Source organism: Adiantum capillus-veneris, chromosome 19, assembly GCF_014529385.1.
Source record: "Adiantum capillus-veneris isolate H3 chromosome 19, ASM1452938v2, whole genome shotgun sequence".
NCBI lineage: Eukaryota > Viridiplantae > Streptophyta > Polypodiopsida > Polypodiales > Pteridaceae > Adiantum > Adiantum capillus-veneris.
Window position 1 is genome coordinate 15,728,962 of NC_140949.1, and position 19,629 is coordinate 15,748,590.

Consider the following 19,629-nt stretch of genomic DNA (forward strand, 5'->3'; position numbering starts at 1 on the left):
AAATCTATCGAGAATGGTTTAATTATATAGGGGCATGTGATGCTCATCAAAAGTTGGTAGATAACTGGGGTGAATACCTTCAAAGAATTATGTGGTGTAGTCCACAATCCATTGACATCGCACACTAGAGGCTACAAAGAAGCCAAAGTTGAGCTGTACCATAAGGAGACGACATAATAAAGAGTTACATGCCATCCATCAAAAGAAAGCAGCCAAAGAACAAGCAGAGTTTAAAAAGATCCAAGCAAGAGTTGAGGCTCGAGAAAGAGACCAACGTCTTAGATGCCAATGAGAGGCTAATCTAGGAATCACGATTTTTTTTTGAAGACATTGATGATGATTCATTGGAATCTGAGCCACCTCTAGGATATCCAATTGAACTAAATAAGCCTCTATGGGAGAGTACTATATAACGCATTATTGGATACATGAGCTCAATATAATTTTTTATCCTATGGAGTTTGGTGTCAACTAGGAAAACCACCCCTATCCACAAGCACCATCCAAGTCAAGGGTGTCAATAAGAAGAAGACCATTGTTTTTGGTAATATAAACCTGGGGTGCAAATGGATGTCTGCAGTCTAATGTAATATTGATTGGGAGACTGGGAGTATCACGACACAAAAACCAACTCATGGCCCTACGGCTCAAGGAATAACACATGAAATCTCACCTCTTCATAACACAAAAAACAACAAAATATTCCCAATCCAAAAAGTCACAACATCCCTCTAATAGCAAAACCCTCTAAAGCTTCAAATTCCATGTCTATGACAAATAGTGCTACATCAAAGGCTCCACGTGATTTGACCAAGGGTACATATCAATGGGTCCCCAAGGTTTTGTTATTGGACCCCCCTATGGTTCAAGTTAATTCACAAAGGAAACCTTGAAGGAAGGCGTCCACTTAGGTAAAGAAGGTGAAAACCAAATCATGTTGGATTCTCAAACAATTATTAGAAGCCCAAGGCTACTATTATGGAAATGATCAAATTTGGGTACCTAAATGTAAATCGTGTCCTTCCCTAACCACTACAAAACCATGTGAAAAACGTTGTGATTCCAAAGCCAATGGAAGACCATGGGAAGGGAAGGATCACAGAATGTTACACACCTATTCCAGAGCTAGTTTGGGTTCCAAGGAAAAACCAATCTATTCGGCTTAGCTCAGGGAAGGGGGAGCTCCATGAAGCTTCTATCTCCTCATGTAATGCATCCATAGAGTTAAAAGATTCTAAACAACCTGCACCTACCATAGGCAGCCTCCATGAAGCTACAAAAGATTCGACACCTCCCATTGTTCAATTGCTACCTGATGCACTACTTCAAGTTCGTTCATGGGAGAGTACCTTACCACCCTTGCAACTCGACAAGGCACCCAAGGTAGCAGAGAACTATTGGCTAAAATCCTCACCTATTACCAATTGGAATAACTGGTTCCAAAAGGTGATGACGTCCTTTTAAGTATGATCTACTCAAGGAAGGGGAGAGTCTTCATTCACGTCAGCCTATTGAATTATTTCCCTCTTACCCTTCTTTCTCTGACCCTTCAACTTTCCAATTTTAGGGATTGTATATATAGATTTATAGTAACTAGCCACCTAGTTTAAAAAAAATATAAAATAAAATAGTAAAGAGAAAGAGAAATTAGCAAACGAGTGTGCACAATACTAGTCAAAAATCATTGACCCAGACCTACATATGTCACATTAGGTACACTGAAATGAAAACCTATGTCATCAAACACCTAACCATCCTCTATTTGTGTTCACAGATATGGTTGATTCTTACGAATATTATTTTTACCTCCAAGTAATGCATTTATGTTATCCTCATATTTCCTCTGAATGGAATTTGGTTGAAACATTCACTTGTGAGAGACATGTTGAGGAGTTAGAGTGGCTCGTTTGCCTCTTGACTATGATGGATCCGTATTCTATCCAGGAAGTTTTCCCAATTGTCCAAGTTACCCTTTTGTCAGGCTGAGTATACACGCCTCATGACATTCCTAATACTATTCTGCACGGAAGAGGACGAGGATGATAATGGTGATTGGACAGACGAGACACATGGCCTTACTGAAGAGGATTACACCTACCTTGATGATGAGGATGGCAGTTTAGCCTTAGAGCTATCAATCGAGCTCTCCAACCTCCACTTACTTTGATCCTCATCACTCGAGTGATGGAGGGTAGGTAGGATTAGTACAATATGAGTGTTTTATGTTTTAGAGTTTAGTGATTAGCAAAGTTCTTTTTTCCCACTGATGTGCATTTGGAAGGTGGATGTTTGGGGCTGACTATTGTGCAGTTTGTAACTCATAAGGATGCCTTCGAAGGACAATGACAATGGATGTTTACATGTTACAATAGATGTTCTCCATTATATCAGGTGTACTACTTCCTTTTATCTATGCTTTCCACAGTTACATGTTTGCATCTTGACATTTGAGTTTCTAACAATGCATTAAATTTATGAAGTTGTGACATTGCCAATTTAGATGCTATAATTTTTTCAAACTTCTAGTACCTTGTTCTTGTCTTTGAGTTAGGTCTATTAGTTGGCTTTAAGTAGGTCAGGACCTTAGGCTAAACTAGGCCACTTAATTGCTGACCTTAATTCCCAAATAGTCTATTAATTGTAGTAACTTTAGTAATGTTTTAGACTATGAGGATATAGTTCTCTCTAGCTTATTCCACCTGAGTGTGACTTGTGTTGGGGAAGTCCATGTCTTAAGCTAGTATTTGAGAGCTTGAGTCCCCATGCTACTTGTAGCAACTATGACAACAAAAAAAAAGAGAAAAAAAGAAAAAAATAAAAGAGAAAAGAGAAAGCAAATAGCACAAACTTCCTTGTATTTTATGTTGATCACACTTAAGTGGTATAAGTGACAAGATCACTAGTCTTTAGACCCTGATGAGCTTTCCTAGGGTTAACAACTCTTTAGTCGACATTTTTCAATTAACGTTGGTCAATCTAGTACTTACTTTAGCCCTAACTCTTGTGTACTTCTCTTAGAGTCAACCTAATAGACCTTAACTCAATTGCATTTTCTTTAGGTACTATGCTTGTTCTAGTTGGCAATGTTACAATTCATGATTTTTTTTTTGCATTTCCTAGAATATCTTGTATGCATCTCACTTATTGCAGGCATGCACATGCTGCTTTTGAGCTTTCACAATGTTGTTTTTGTTCTGCTACAGGTACTCCTATTGTGGATCTCGATGTTGCACTATTATATTCCAAGGACGGAATCTACATTAATATTAGGAAGGGGGACATATTAGCAACCGGTGTCCACTTCTAGTAGTCATGGGACGGGCTTGTCGGTCCAATAGGAAAAGGGTAAGAGTGATCGCCAATGAGAGGCTCACTCTAACTGGAACATTCAAGGGTTAGTTGGCTAAGCATGAGCACCCAAGTGTGAATCAGAGAGAGTAATGTTGGCTCACATGACATTTATGACACTTTGCTGCCTCTTTTTAATGGTGGAAGTTCAAATGTAAATTCCAATGAGGCAAATGTACAGCCTATGGGAATTTTTGAAAATGTCACATATGAGTCTATTATTGATGCATATGTACATGATGTACTTGATGAGGAAAGGGCTGAAAATGAACAGGCTAGAGGTATGCCTAAATGGATGGTGCACACTTTGCGTGACAGTAAATTTGATGCACCTTTGTCTAGTTGTACTTTTTTTGGTTCTCACCATGCATCTTATGCATCAGATTGTTATTCTTTGACTGTGTCTAGATTACATGATGTTGAGGAACCTCTATCTTTTGATGAAGCACAAATTTCAAAATAATTGGATGGTTGCCATGCAATCTGCACTTCTATAAAATGACACATGGACTTTATGTGATTTGCCTCCTGACAAAAAGGCCATTGGTACGAAGTGGGTTTACAATTTGAAACATGATCCAGATGGTGAGCTATAAGGCTTGACTTGTTGCAAAGGGTTATGCACAACAAAAAGGTATAGATTATGAAGAGATTTTTTCTCCCACTTGTCGTATGACTACTATACATTTTCTATGTGAATTAGTAGCTCATTATTGGTTGGGACGTTGTTACTGCTTTCTTCAATGGTAACATATTTGAGGAAGTTTATGTAATGCAACCTCGTGGCTTGTCAAGAAAGGACAAGAGGATAAAGTGTGTAGATGTAAGAAATCTTTGGATGGGTTGAATCAATCTCCTCGTGCTTAGTATGAGAAGGATGGCACTCATTTGGTCAGTCAAGGCTTTTGTAGCAGTCAAACAGAAAGCACATTGCATGTAAAGCGTGAGGGTGATTTACTTCTCATTGTGGTTTTTTATGTGGATGATTTGCTGATCGCTGGATCAAATGAGAGACATATTGCTGAATTCAAGGCTCGTTTGAATGCTACTTTCAAGATGAAAGATTAGGGGCTATTGCATCATTACTTGGGTATACAGTTTAAGCAGTGTGATGGTGGTATTGCCTTGTGTTAGAAAAGCTACATATAGCGACATTGCTATGTAAGTTTGGAGTTGAGGATTGCAAACCTATTGCCACTCCCATGAAAACATGTTAGAAATTGAGTCTTCATGATGTTGGTGATCTTGCAGATGTCACTCTTTACCAATTTATGTATGTTACACGAGGCCGGATATTCAATTTGCAGTCTCACTGGTCAACAAATTTATGCATAGCCCAGGGTCTAAAAATTGACAAGCTGTCAAGAGGATTTTTTGCTACTTGAGTGACACTTTATATCTTGGATTGTTTTATCCCAAGGGCGGATCATTGACTCCAGACTTACATGCTTTTTTAGACTTAAACTGGATTGGTTGTTTTGACACGCGAGTGTCCACATGTGGTTTTTGTTTCATGCTTGACAGTTCATGTATATCATGGTTGAGCAAGAAGCAATCTACTGTGACTACTTCTAGTTGTGAGGATGAGTACAGGGAAGTATTCAGCTACGGTTGAGTGTGTATGGCTCAGACGTCTTATGACTGATTTGGGTGTTGGACACGACACTACCAACACAATCTACACTGACCGCCGTTAGAGCGCATTGACAGTTGCGAGGAACCCAAATTTCATGCTCGCAAAAAGCACATTGAGGTGCATTACCACTATGTCAAGGAGAGACTCTCATAAAGAGAGATCAACTTGGCTTATGTGCCAACACAGAACAACCTTGACACACTCACAAAGATATTGTCTCGTGAGAAGTTTGAAGCTTTACGCCAATCTTTGGTCTTATTTCCCTTTGGGGACTGATCATGTCTACAGGGCATGGCACTTCCCTTTACTCTATGTGCTAGCTCTCATTCATTGCATCACTCCAGGGGGATTTGTTACCATATACATCTGGTAGTGATTTGTGTGAACACACTTAGGATCGTCGGGGATTTTTTTCCCTCACTAGGAGGTTTCCCCCCCATGCATTGTATACACCTCCATCATTCTAGGGCTATCTATTATTCCATTGCACACTAAGTAATACACTCTCTATTGTGTGCCTTGAGCTTCATTCATCTTCTCCAAGCTGTGTGTGTTTTCTTGCAACCCTAATTCCAACAGATAAAACAAAATGAGAGATTATCCCTCATTATAGTTGAATCTCTTTGAGGGATAAAAAATGTTTTTTATATGAAGATTGCACTATTAAGCACAAAATATGTATCGCAAGTTATATGAGGAGAGTAATAAGAAAAATAAGGAGATCTCTCATGAAAAAAATGTGCCCAAGAAGGGTGGAAGTCCCTTGAGAAAATATGAATGTGTGACCTATGAGTTCGAATTACAATTTAAAGTATGCTTTTGGAATTACAATGGATATTCATGGAATGTGGGGGTTGGCATTGATGAACTAACAAGCAAAGCTGATGATGTACTTTTTGTTGAAACTTGGGAGCATGATACACAATGGATAAATGGGCTGGAAGATTACAATGTACATTGATTGATGTGGTCAATTAATCTCAAGCAAAGAAGAGGATTACAATGTACATTAATTGATGTGGTCAAAGAATCTCAAGCAACAAAGACAGCAAGGAGGGGTAGCATGTATGGTTAAGAAAGATTGTAAGATTTTGTATCCATATTGTTAAATGATGACATACACAAACTTTATGTATGGCTGAAAATTATGACACCGAAAAGAGCATCCATTTTTGTAGCCGGTTGCTACATTCCTCATCACGAATAAAGATCAATTGTTTTTTGATTTAGAGAAGGATATTGCTTATTTTAAAGGTGAAGGTGATGTTATTGTCTTTGGGGATATGAATGCTCGCACAAAAACATTACAACATGATGCTCAACAATTTGATATGCCATACATTTCAAGGGAGTTGGAGGAAGTTCACTTGTATGATCGTACTTCAATGGATAAAAAAGAGCTAGATTATAATGGAGAGTTACTTTTACACATGTGTAATAGCATCGGTATGCTCATTGCCAATGGTGTATCTTTGTGGAGTGGAACCAATGGATTTATATATAGAAACCATAATGGGGATAATGTGATTGACTAAAACTAAACGAGAAGCTTTCAAGAAAGTTATTTATTCTTGGGCAAAAGAATTTTTTTCCGTAAAGCATGTCCATGGTATGAACAAAGATGGATCACGCAAATGGTGGTCAGTCATTGATTCAAAAGAAGAGAAGAAGATGGGAAGTAAAGCAACAATTGTTTCAAGTCCAAGAAAATCCACGAGAAACTTGAGGGGAAAGTGGGTTGAGATTTTTGTAACATGAGTCTTGTGGATATGTACAAACATTGGAGGTAACTATATGAGCAACCAAATGTTGGAAAAATGGCATTTTATGGTTCACTCCCATGTATGTCCTCTTTTTTTCTTTACTATTGAGGACGTATGCGATGGGCTCAAAACTTTGACCACTCGTAAAGTGGAAGATCTTCAAGGTATCAAGCTAGAAATGATTAAATTAATGGAAGACTTTACACATGAGTGGATGTGTGATATGTTCATCCTTGCACCTCAAGATGGTATACTGTGAGGTCCCCAACCCCGAGAAGATTAGGGCGACTTGATAGATGGCCTTCCTTTATTCTCCTTTTCCATTGACGACACCCTACTCTGTTTCCACAAAGTGGAGATACGAGCAATAGAAGAGAGAAAGTCCTCTATCCATTGTTTACGTGGTTATAAGGGTCATACGCCACAAGTCAGGTCGATAACTCTAGGATTCGAATGAAGCTGTTTCCTAACATAAAGATGAAACCCCATTGACATATTTAGAATCCATAAACAATGCCTTTTTTCCCACGTTTAAGAGGCACGGCCGCCATCCATAAATCATAAATATGATATGAGACTAAGTTTAAACTAAATAGGAATCTTGTGTCACGTAGATTTGGGCCATCTCAACTCTTGACACAATTAGTCTCTAATTTCACTTCTCTTAATAATAGGGAGTGGAGAGTTTCTCGAATAATCGACACCACCCATCCTTGACTGGCAACCTGAGCCAACCCCCACTTTCCACCCCACACTCACACTTTTTACCACACTGTTTAACATGTACGAACAATGTTCCTTAATTAATTCCAAACACAGGTTCTTAAATACAGCCCTTCAAACAATACCAAAACAATTCAAACAAGGCATAATGAAAGCAGCCCTATTATTCAAAAAAAATAACTTTTCCAATTTCTCATGAGTTGCCGCTACCCACGGACTTTCTCCATCTAACCAACAGAGCGTTTGCAAAGGATTTATTTGCTAACCGCGAATTGCGCAACCTTCCCATCTCGCAAGCCGCGAGGCATCCCGCTACCCGCAAGGCATCTCGCTAACCGCGAGGCATCTTGCTAACCACGAGGCATCCCGCTACCCACGAGGCATCTTGCTAACCACTATGGATCCTGCTACCCGCGAGGAACAAAAGATATTCTGTCAATAATTCTTCTCTTTAAATGATTCTTCAAACATGATCAACCAATTCTTCATATCAATCAGAATCCACTTATCAAACAATAACATTTTTGTTAAGCAATAACAATTCAACAAACAGTGACAATTTATCAAACAATTCTTTCACTAATCTATGAAAACATATGCTTGTTTCTTGTGATAGAATCACATTTCTTGGACACTTTAAGGGGTTCCCTATGCTTAGCTTCCCAAGTCAAACATGAATTGCAATAAAGAATTATAAATTTGTCGTACCGGATTAGCGATATGTTTGATTACCTCCTGTGTTTGAGGTTGGACGGCTTCGACTTCTTCGGCGACCAATACATCCGCTTCAGCAACGTTTCGAGTAGATGATATCTTCTTTTGCACCTTCGTTGGAGGTGGAGCAACATGAGCATCCTTCGTGCTTCCAGTCATTCACTTCGGGGCCATCGTATCGATGTAGAGAAGAGGGAAAAAGAGAAAGAGAACTCAAGAATTCCAAGGGCAACACTACGATGGTTGAAAAAGACTTGGAGATGGATATTGCTTGAAGGTGAGAGGTTGAGGGAGAGAGGCTTCCTCCAATGCGTCGTTGCAAGAGAGCTTCCGCTTCTGTAGATGTGTGTGTTCAAAGTGAGAGGAGAAGGGTCCTTTATATAGGCACTAGGGGGATGCTAAGACTACTGAGAGGATTTCAAGAATAGGAGAAGAAAAAGCTCGTGCGTCGTCGAGGATCTAAAATAAAAAATAATAAAAAATAATTATTTTTTTTTTTTTTTTTGGACGTTCGCGAATCTTATGCGCGATTTTTAAAAAGCTCTATACTTACAAGCTCCCATTCTATCTTGAGAGAGAGAAATAAAGAAGTATCCTAATTTTGACTCACCTCTCTTTCTTTCTTAAAAATACTATCTCTAAGCTTTTTCTTCACACATTGATTAGGTTCCCACATAAACCTATTGTTGCACCTACAAAAAAATCATAAATAAATAGATTCTGAACCCGATTTCAATCCCATTGCTCTGATAAACTCATGATGACTCACAAGATTGAAAATCTCAATTACTTTGCAAAATAACTGAAATGACTTATATGGATAAATGTTGGGTACATTACAATCTCCACAACTTAAGGAATCGAGATGTCCTCATCTCGAGAAAAAGTGAGAATAGTCCTGAGTGTACATCAATATTTATAATAGCTCAAATCAATAGGGTACTTTCTAAACTTAAACTTATCCAGTCCACTAAAAGCTCAATCGTATAACTTAATCAATCCTCACTTATTCGATTCATTAAAACTCAATCACATGATCTAACCAATCTTGACTTAACCGGTCCATCAAAACTTAATCATATGACTTAAACAATCATGACTTATCCAATCCGTCAAAACTCAATCATATGACTTAACCAATCATGATTATATCAATCACATGACTTAACCAGTCATGGCTCATTCAATCCTCCAAAAACTCACTTTCATGACTTAACCAGTCAAACTATTTCTTTGTAGAAAAACAACTCAATCTTCTATTCATAAAGTCATCAAAATGTCATATAGGGATCTACAAAAGATCTCTCCATGAGCAAACAGTAATAGAGGTTTCAACCATAACTATGGTATACATCAATCGACATAGCGTAATATCTCTACGAGTCGGATAATGGGTATAGAAAACCATACACATGAGGAAGCTTGAAGTAGTCAATTTAATCTCTTTAACCTAGGCTCTGATACCAATTGTGAGGTCCCCAACCCCGAGAAGATTGGAGCGACTTGATAGATGGCCTTCCTTTATTCTCATTTTCAATTGACAACACCCTACTCTGTTTCCACAAAGTAGAGATATAAGAAACAGAAGAGAGAAAGTCCTCTATCCATCGTTTACGTGGTTATAAGGGTCATACACCACAAGCCAGGTAGATAATTCTAGGATTCTAATGAAGTTTTTTCCTAACATAAAGATGAAATCCCATTGACATATTTAGAATCCATAAACAACGCCTTTTTTCCCACGTTTAAGAGGCACGGCCGCCATCCATAAATCATAAATATGATATGAGACTAATTTTAAACTAAATAGGAATCTTGTGTCACGTAGATTTGGGCCATCTCGACTCTTGACACAATGAGTCTCTAATTTCACTTCTCTTAATAAGAGGGAGTGGAGAGTTTCTCGAATAATCGAGACCACCCATCCTTGACTGGCAACCCCAGCCAGCTCCCACTTTCCACACCACACTCACACTTTTTACCACACTGTATAACATAGACAAACAATGTTCCTTAATTAATTCCAAACACAGGTTCTTTTATACATCCCTTCAAACAATACCAAAACAATTCAAACAAGGCCTAATGAAAGCAGCCCTATTATTCAACAAAAATAACTTTTCCAATTTCTCATGAGTTGCCGCTATCCGCAGACTTTCTCTGTCTAACCAACAGAGCCTTTGCAAAGGATTTATTCGCTAACTACAAATTGCGCAATGTTCCCATCTCGCTAACCGCGAGGTATCCCGCTACTTGCGAGGCATCTTGCTAACCGCCAGGCACCCCGCTACCCACGAGGCATCCCGCTACCTGCGAGGCATCTTGCTAACCGCCAGGCATCCCGCTACCCACGAGGCATCCCGCTAACCGCGAGGCATCTTGCTAACCGCCAGGCATCCCGCTACTTGCGAGGAACAAAAGATATTCTTTCAATAATTCTTCTCTTTAAATGATTTTTCAAACATGATCAACCAATTCTTCATATCAATTAGAATCCACTTATCAAACAATAACATTTTTGTTAAGCAATAACAATTCAACAAACAGTGACAATTTATCAAATAGTTCTTTCACTAATCTATGAAAACATATGCTTGTTTCTTGTGATAGAGTCACGTTTCTCGGACACTTTAAAGGGTTCCCTATGATTAGCTTACCAAGTCAAACATGAATAGCAATGCAAAATTATAAATTTGTCTTACCGGATTAGCGATACGTTCGATTACTCCCGTGTTTGAGGTTGGACGGCTTCGACTTCTTCGGCAACCAATGCATCCGCTTTAGCAATGTTTCGAGTAGATGATATCTTCTTTTGCACCTTCCTTGGAGGTGGAGCGACATGAGCGTCCTTCGAGCTTCGAGTCACTCGCTTCGGGGCCATCGTATCGATGTAGATAAGAGGGAAAGAGAGAATGAGAACTCAAGGATTCCAAGGGCAACACGACGATGGTTGAACTTGGAGATGGAGATGGCTTGAAGGTGAGAGGTTGAGGGAGAGAGGCTTTCTCCGACGCGTCGTTGCAAGAGAGCTTCCGCTTCTGTAGATGTGTCTGTTCAAAGTGGGAGGAGAAGGGTCCTTTATAGAGCCCCTAGGAGGGTGCTAAGACTACCGCGGCTCTAAAAACGAAAAAATAAAAAATTATTATTATTATTATTTATTTATTTTTGGACGCTCGCGAATCTTATGCGCGATTTTTAAAAAGCTCTATACTTACAAGCTCCCATTCTATCTTGAGAGAGAGAAAGAAAGAAGTATCCTAATTTTGACTCACCTCTCTTTCTTTCTTAAAAATACTATCTCTAAGATTTTTCTTCACACATAGGTTAGGTTCCCACATAAACCTATTGTTCCACCTAAAGAAAAATCATAAATAAATAGATTCTGAACCCGATTTCAATCCGATTGCTTTGATAAACTCATGATGACTCACAAGATTGAAAATCTCAATTACTTTGCAAAATAACTGAAATGACTTATATGGATAAATGTTGGGTACATTACATACACACATGGCAAGCTTAACAATTCAAGGGATGTTTGTTGTCAATCTTGGTGATGTCAACACAAACATAGAGTGGGATTGCATGTATATAAAAGGGTCTCGATTGTTTCACTGTGTCAATGGCTATAGTCAAACAAATATGCACGGGCTGAGACATAGCCTATTATCTTGATTTTGCTTTGAGTGCATCAAAGGTCAATAGAGGAGGTGTGTAAACAGAGACCATGTGAAGGGGTGGGAGTCGTTGCATATACAACCCATAGTTAGGGATGAAAGTGATGGAAAAGGGTAGATCTTAGATGATGATGAATATGACCCCATATATGATGGCCACCATGATGATATGAGTGATGCCTTGATGGTTGGCCAAAACTTTGCAAGTGAATGATGAGGAGCTAGGCATACACATCTAGATCCTCAGATGCACTAAGACAAAGTGCTTGAAGATAAACTTTGAAAGGGATGAATGGAACAACTGTATTAAATTTTTTTTTGTCATTGAGAGATTGTTCTATGACAAGGTAAATGGGTGAGATGATACCTATGTCCTTTTAAACAACAAGCCCATTGCTCTTGTCTAGGTGTAGTGCATCAGGTTGCCTGAGGGATGGTGAGACTAATGCTTGATGGAGGGGGTCACTATGTATAAATTGTGTATATCATGTGCATTCAAGGACTATTTATACAACTCCTTATCTGTGAATTTTGTACAAATAAAATGCATCCTTTTTTTATTCATTGTGTATATTTTTTTCATAGTTCCATTTTATGGTACCCATATGTATGTGAAAATGTGAGAAAAAAATGAAGTTTAATAACCCCTTCTGTTGCACTCACGTGATAGTTACATATATATTTAGTGACCCCCCCCCCCCCCCCCTTCCCTTGGCCTAATTATGATATGTCAAATGATGTATTTGAACAAATCAATAATAGCATGCCCCCAAAGGAGAACTTGTAAGCTCTATCTATCTGATAATTCATAGTTTGCCCCACAATTCTACTCACCTATGTTTATACTCCATCTCAAGGAGTAGTTAAACCCCTTTTCCCAGCACTTCACCACTAATAAACACCATTTAAAAACACTTTTCTAGTACTTCAGCACCACTAAACACCACTTGATAGCACTTTTCTAGTACTTCACTCTCACTAAGCACCACTTGATAACATTTTTTCAGCACTTCACCACCACTTGATAGCACTTTTCCCCAACACTTCACAACCACTAAGCACCACTTGAATCACTTTTCCAGCGCTTCACCACCACTAAGAAACATTTTAAAGCATTTGAGTGCTAGATGATAGGCACTTTCTAGCACTACTCTAACACTTGATATTCTTTTGACAACCACTTGAAAGAATGAACTTGGCATTTTATGCTACTTGAAAGTACGTTAAAACCACTTGACCAACACTTTATAGCATACTCAACATAAGAATCAAGTAGACACCAACACAAAAGCATTCCTATATAAGGATGGATTCATTACAATTGTTATGAAACGAGGTTTACATACACAGACAACTAGCTACATAGGGAGTGAAGGTATTTAGATATAGGATATGTCAAGGCAAGGAGTCTACTATGGAAATTTTCTCGTCCTTGGCCTCTTATATTCTCGCTCGTGTAGGATTTTAGTCGGGGGGATTTTTGGTCTTTCCAAAGAGGCAATTCCATGCTGGGTTAATATCTACATTGATAGATTTAAAAATGACTACGAAATCCCTATTGTCATTGAAGCAACCAAACATGCGCGTAACTTTACGATCAATGTGCGCTACCTTATCAGTGGGTGGTGGGGATTTTGAGCCAATGACATGAATTTTAACTACAAAATGCATGAAAAAAATTGAACTAAAACACTAATATATTATATTATTGGGAGATAGTACAATATCATGAAAAAGAAGATACAAAATTGCAAGAAGATAAAGCTTCTTGCATAATCTGGTTTTGGGGGACAATATGTTAGTACTTTTTTTAGGTTTATGGGCTAGAACATGCTCCACCTCCTTGTTTCTTTTCTTCTACATCTCCCTTGCAACAAAGTGCAAGGTGACATCCATTTCAAGATCCACGAACCCAACAACAATATTTCCCTTACCCCGATATCAATACCTGAGTTTGCTATAGTAAGGCAAGTTAGGAGCGAGGGTAGTAAATGGTGATCACAATTAATATTCTGATCATGAATCAAAGATAGAAGAATAACATGTAGAAAAAACCACCATTATCTTCATTTCTTGTAGAACAAGGTGTCTCCATGAGCATCTCTCCATCACCAAGCTCATCAGTTTTTCCACCCTCAAAGTTCTTGTACTTCCTTAGCATGGCATCAAGTTCAAAGAGCACGTCCACATCATGCATGAATGGTGTAGAAGCACTTGGGTCTCATCCCTTATCAGCCACTACCTCACTTGCCATGAGTGCATTTTATTTTCAAGCTCTAAATTTCATGATTTTGTAATTGTTTCTTTTTTTTGAGCTTTTGGCCATCATTTTGGTTCAAAAAAGTATCCAAATGTGTTGTAATGGCTCTATCGCACCTTTGCCACAAATTGCAACTTAATCCAACATCTAGACATTTTGTAACATCACAGTGGTCATTACACCAAAACAGAATTTCTAAGGAAAGAAACATAAAATGGATATTAACTTCCTAAGAATAACTTCAAAAGTTAGCCTTCCAAGACACAATTTCTAAGAAAAAAACATATGATAGATCTTAACTTCATAACAATGTAATCTAATTCAATACAAATGTGGAGGTGGTTAGTGTGTGTAATCATCAAAAAAATGGACTCAAAATATCTTTGGGGGACATTGAAGGGATAATGTAGGCTAGTGGATTGTCCTGTGTTATTTGGGTTCAAATCCAACAATGTGCACATTAACAAAATTTAACAAAATACATGTGTTTATAGGCAAAAAATGACTAATGCATTGTCTCCCTCTTCCAAGAATCTCAACTTGAGGAAATTGTCAGTGGTTTAATGTGTACCTTGTAGCTACTCTCTGTACGGGAAAAAAATACCCCATGCTCTCTAGTAAACTTGACAAACTCATTCAAAAAGTTAGATGCCATAATCTAAGCCACCTCTAAATTTTTTGAGGATCCATAAATTCCATTCCTCCCCATCTTACCCCTTGTTTTTCTTCCACCATCCATTTTGCTGAAAGTGGTATTATTTAGAGATTCCAACTTCAAGTGTAGTATCAAACCTAAATAAGAAGCCAACTTGTAAAAGACTATTTGAATGATCTTGTGTAACATTTATCCTCTTTGAAATGGTCCAATGATTAGGAGGCAAAGATGACTGCTTTATATATTGGCTCTATGTGCAACAATATGATTTTAGAGCCACAACCAATGTGGAACATTGTGAGGGCCATGCCAAGTACCACCGGATACAATGCCTTCCCTCAACTACATTGTGATTCTTGCCATCCCTCCCACTTGAGACCGACACCAAGAAATGACTCCTCCTGCTCTTCAATGTAAGTTTTGTCTAGACGTAAGTTTCAAGTTAAGTCCATCTTGGACTGGTCCCATTGGTTTTCTTTGCATCATTTGAAATCCATAGGGCATCTCCATGGAAGCCGTGTGAGTTTTATGTTCAAGAAAAACGGTCATCACTTCTGTGAAGCTATCTCCTTACTCCCCCCTTTCCCAATCACAAAGCAAACTTGAAAGTGAACAAACTTGAGATGGCCATGCATATGCTTGCTACAATGACCCTTTCTTGAGTTGTCGATACTCAATTTTAGAATGAAAGACTTCAATTCTTAAGGCAAATAATCTTAAACTTTCTTTGATAGATTATGCAAGATATGATGGGTGTTTATGCATGAGTAGGACCCTTTTTATGAGTGATAGTGTAAGACAAGAAAATGCGACATTCCTAGGAATGGGCATGATTGTGTAGATGGAAAATGTTCGTGTTATGAAAGATTAACAAGTCCTTTTTGTACGATGAGATTTAGCCTTACTGTTGTTTTTGTGGAGAGGATAAATCGCGTAGCTAGAAGAGGCTTATGGTTTTGGGATTTTTCAATTGATAAGAGGGGGATAACCTTAATTGGAAGAGGGGGATAACCTTAATTGGAAGGAAATTGGAAGAGGGGGATAACCTTAATTGGAAGGAAATTCCCACTTCCAAGGAAAAACTCCTTTGATTAAGATAGAGCTACCCTCCAAAACTTACCTCTCGCTGAGAGAATTAGTATGAACTTAATTGTATCCCTAAACAAACCTTACACACATGCTCTTTTTCTCTTTGAAAGAAGAAAAAATCCTATTTCTTAAATTTAAAGAGAAAGTTGTGAACCTTCCATAAGAGAATTATTTTTAGAGTAAATTATAAGGTCACTTTGAATGAATGGTTAATTCCATAAAATTTCCAATACCTAATTGCCCGTGATTATGTGGAAATTATCTCGTGCATCTTAAAAATAGAAAAAGATATTTTTGGCTGGGTTTAAGGGCACGCATAGATATTCATCATCCAACAACATGCTTAATATTTTAGTATGATCTCCAGTCACCTACGATTAAAGAGAGTGCTTTCTACTCTCTCTATACCATATTAGTCTGGTAATCTATTAGAGAACTTGAAACAAAGAAACTTGAAATATAAGTTGATCTCCAATCACTTATGGTTAAAGAGAGGGCTTTTTACTCTCGCTATGCCATATGAGTCTGGTAATCTAGAGAACTTGAAACAACAGAACTTGAAATATACGTATGATCTCTAGTCATCTATGGTTAAAGAGAAAGCTCTCTACTCTCTTTATGCCATATTAGTCTGGTAATCTAAACAACTCGAGAAAAGAAAACATGAAATTTAAGCATGCTCTCCACTCACCTATGGTTAAAGAGAGTGCTTTCCACTCTCTCTATGCCATATTAGTCGGGTAATCTAGAGAAACAAAACTTGAAATAGCATCGGATTAGTTCCGGTTAGCAACATTGTTATTTAGTAATTTATTCTTCCAAACAAAGAGAAATCTTACTTCCGGTTAGCAACATTGTTATTTAGTAATTTATTCTTCCAAACAAAGAGAAATCTTACTTAGGAAATTCAAGAGCTTAAGAATAAATTGATTTATAATGGTAAATAACTCAATTGATGAAAACAACATGCAAAACCTTTTTTCGGTGTATGCTAACCAGCACTTTTCAAAACTTCTTCAATAAGTTACTTACTCGTCTTATCCTTATCTTCCTTTATCCTCATCTTTATTTTTTTCTTTACAATTTTTCTTGAAGAAAAATGCTTATTTCTTATGCATTGGTTAAGTCCATGTTTCCACGGCGTCAACCAAAAATGTCACATGGATACACTTTGGTGCTTGGATTTGGCTTGTTTTGTATTTGTGTTTCTATTAATTAATTTGAATATTTGATATTATTATGTTTACTCTTTTCTTCCAAGTGTTGGTCATGAGTACGAGCTAGACGGAGGTCCTTACAAACTCCCCAACAAAAAGAAAGAGCTTGCCTTAACTTGTGACAATAAATGAAGGCTTTTAGGCTTCTCCTGCAAGCTATCTCTGTTTGTTGATATAAAATATTTGGCCGTGGTTCAGATTTATCAATAATCCATCATCTTGTATAAGTTATGACATATCGATTCTTTCTTCAAAGAGTCTTCAACTTCTTTATAGACTTTATCTCTTTGCAGCCCCATCCTTTTCTTACTTCCTTTACCCCTGTTTTTGTTTTTAAAAATGCATCCTGGCAACAAGATTTGGTATTATCCTTAAGCATTTCACATTTGCAAAATGCAGTGGAAGTCGTCAAGAGAGAATTCTTAGAGACTTACAAACATCTATCTTTCCAGAACAAGGTTCTTCAGTCGGTCTCACGATATGGAGGCCTTAACAAAATAGCATAAGGGTAACTTCCTGGGGTCAAGAACATTTTTGCAACAATGTCTGACTGTCTAGGGTTGCTGAAGCTTTCGCCTCGGTCCCCAATATTACTGTGTAACAAGATCACTCAATCGTGGCTTCTCCAAAAGCTATTTTTGTTGACACAATTCTAAATTTTGGTTACCCCTTAGGGGTCTCAGAGAGATTAGTGAAGCCATTTCTCGTTGGATCATTCCGATGGAAGAAAGACCTAACATGTGTCCAGCTTGTGACTCTTGCTACTGTGACTATGCAATGGAAGGTATGGTTGATTTGTAAGTTTGTCCTTCTTCTTAATATGAATTCAAAGAATAGGATTAAATTTACATTTCTTGGCCCCATAAGGTTATCCAAGTTACTCCATTTGCTCCCCTATTCTTTCATTTCTTTACTTTGTGATTATCGGGGTGCTCTACTTGTTATAGTTTTTTTTCCCCCTTGTAGTCATGAGTTGTATTCATCAAGTGAAGTCTCTAAGAAAGAATAACTCAAGATAAGGACAAGAAGATACATCAAAGATATATATTTATTTTTCAATTCCATACAACGATTCCGAGTTACTAGATTAAGGATATCATTAAACTCATCACTCTAATAAAACAGTAAAGATACATTTCTTGAGTAATACCAAAAGTTTAGTAAGATAGAGCTTGTAGCTGTAATTACATGGGCTAACAAGATTCATTTTCCTCGGCTGCGAGCAGCTATGGGGGTTGTAGCTCTGTAGAGCTTCTGGCGAGCAAAGCGAGGTGCAGGATGAGAGAGAGAGAGAGAGAGAGAGAGAGAGAGAGAGAGAGAGAGAGAGAGAGAGAGAGAGAGAGAGAGAGAGAGAGAGAGAGAGAGAGAGAGAGAGTTTTCGGAGCCAAACAAAAAAAACGCTACTTTTTCAATTGCCGATTGCTTTCTAAAACACCTTACAATATATAACGTAGGCCATGCAGACTAGAAGTGTTGCGCATGCCTTTAGGAGGTATTTCCTATGGCGAGTATTGGGCTTGAAGAACCTAACACATTTTGGGCACACAAAGAGGAATTCTTATAAAAAAAGATGAGGAAATTGAGAAATAAGATGTTCCCAATCTTCCCAAGAGGCATCTTCAATGGGATAACCCTTCAATTGGACCAAAATTTCTTGAATTGTTCAGTGTCGTAGCTTTTGCTCCTTTATTTCTAAAATCTACTCAAGCTTCATCTAGAATTCTTCAAGTGTGATAAGAAGAATATCCTCATCATTTAAGGTGTACTACAAAGGATTTGCAACATATTCCTTTAGCAAGCTAACATGAAAGACATTGTGCACATGCAAGTGAGGGGGTAGAGCAACTTCATAAGATTGGTCCCCTATACTTCTCAAAACCTCAAAGGGTCCACAATATCTATTTGCTAGCTTCTTGTATTTTCCCAATTTAATTGAACTCCTCTTTGGTTTGACCCTAAGGAAAAAATTATCTCCTGCCTTGAAGATCTTGAGAGGTCTATGCAGATCAACATAACTCTTTTGCCTATGACTTTCTCTCTTAAGGTTCTCCCTTACTATTGTGATTTGGCAACCCATTTCTTCAAGGGTATTCTTGGCTGCAGGCATTGAGAGACTTGGGTCAACCATCTTGAGAGGAATGAGACAATCTTGTCCATAAAGAGCTTTAAATGGGGACATTCCCAAACTTCTATGGTAGGAAGAATTATAGGAGGCAAATTCCACTAAAGATAAATATTTGATCCAAAGGCAAGGCTAGTGACTGCAATATGATCTCATCGTATCTTCTATAACTTTATTAACTCTTTCAGTTTGTCCATTTGTCTTTGGGTGATATGCTAAACTTAGGTTTAATTGCGTGCCTAAGGATTGGAACATGGCCTTCCAAAACTTAGAGGTAAACTTGGCATTAGGATCATGATTATCCTAGTAGGAGTTCCATGTAATTTGATAATCTGTTTTACGAAGATTTGAGCATTGTTAGCTGTTGCAGAGAGGTAATGGTTTTGATTAGGACAAGGTGAGCTACTTTGGTGAGTTTATCCACC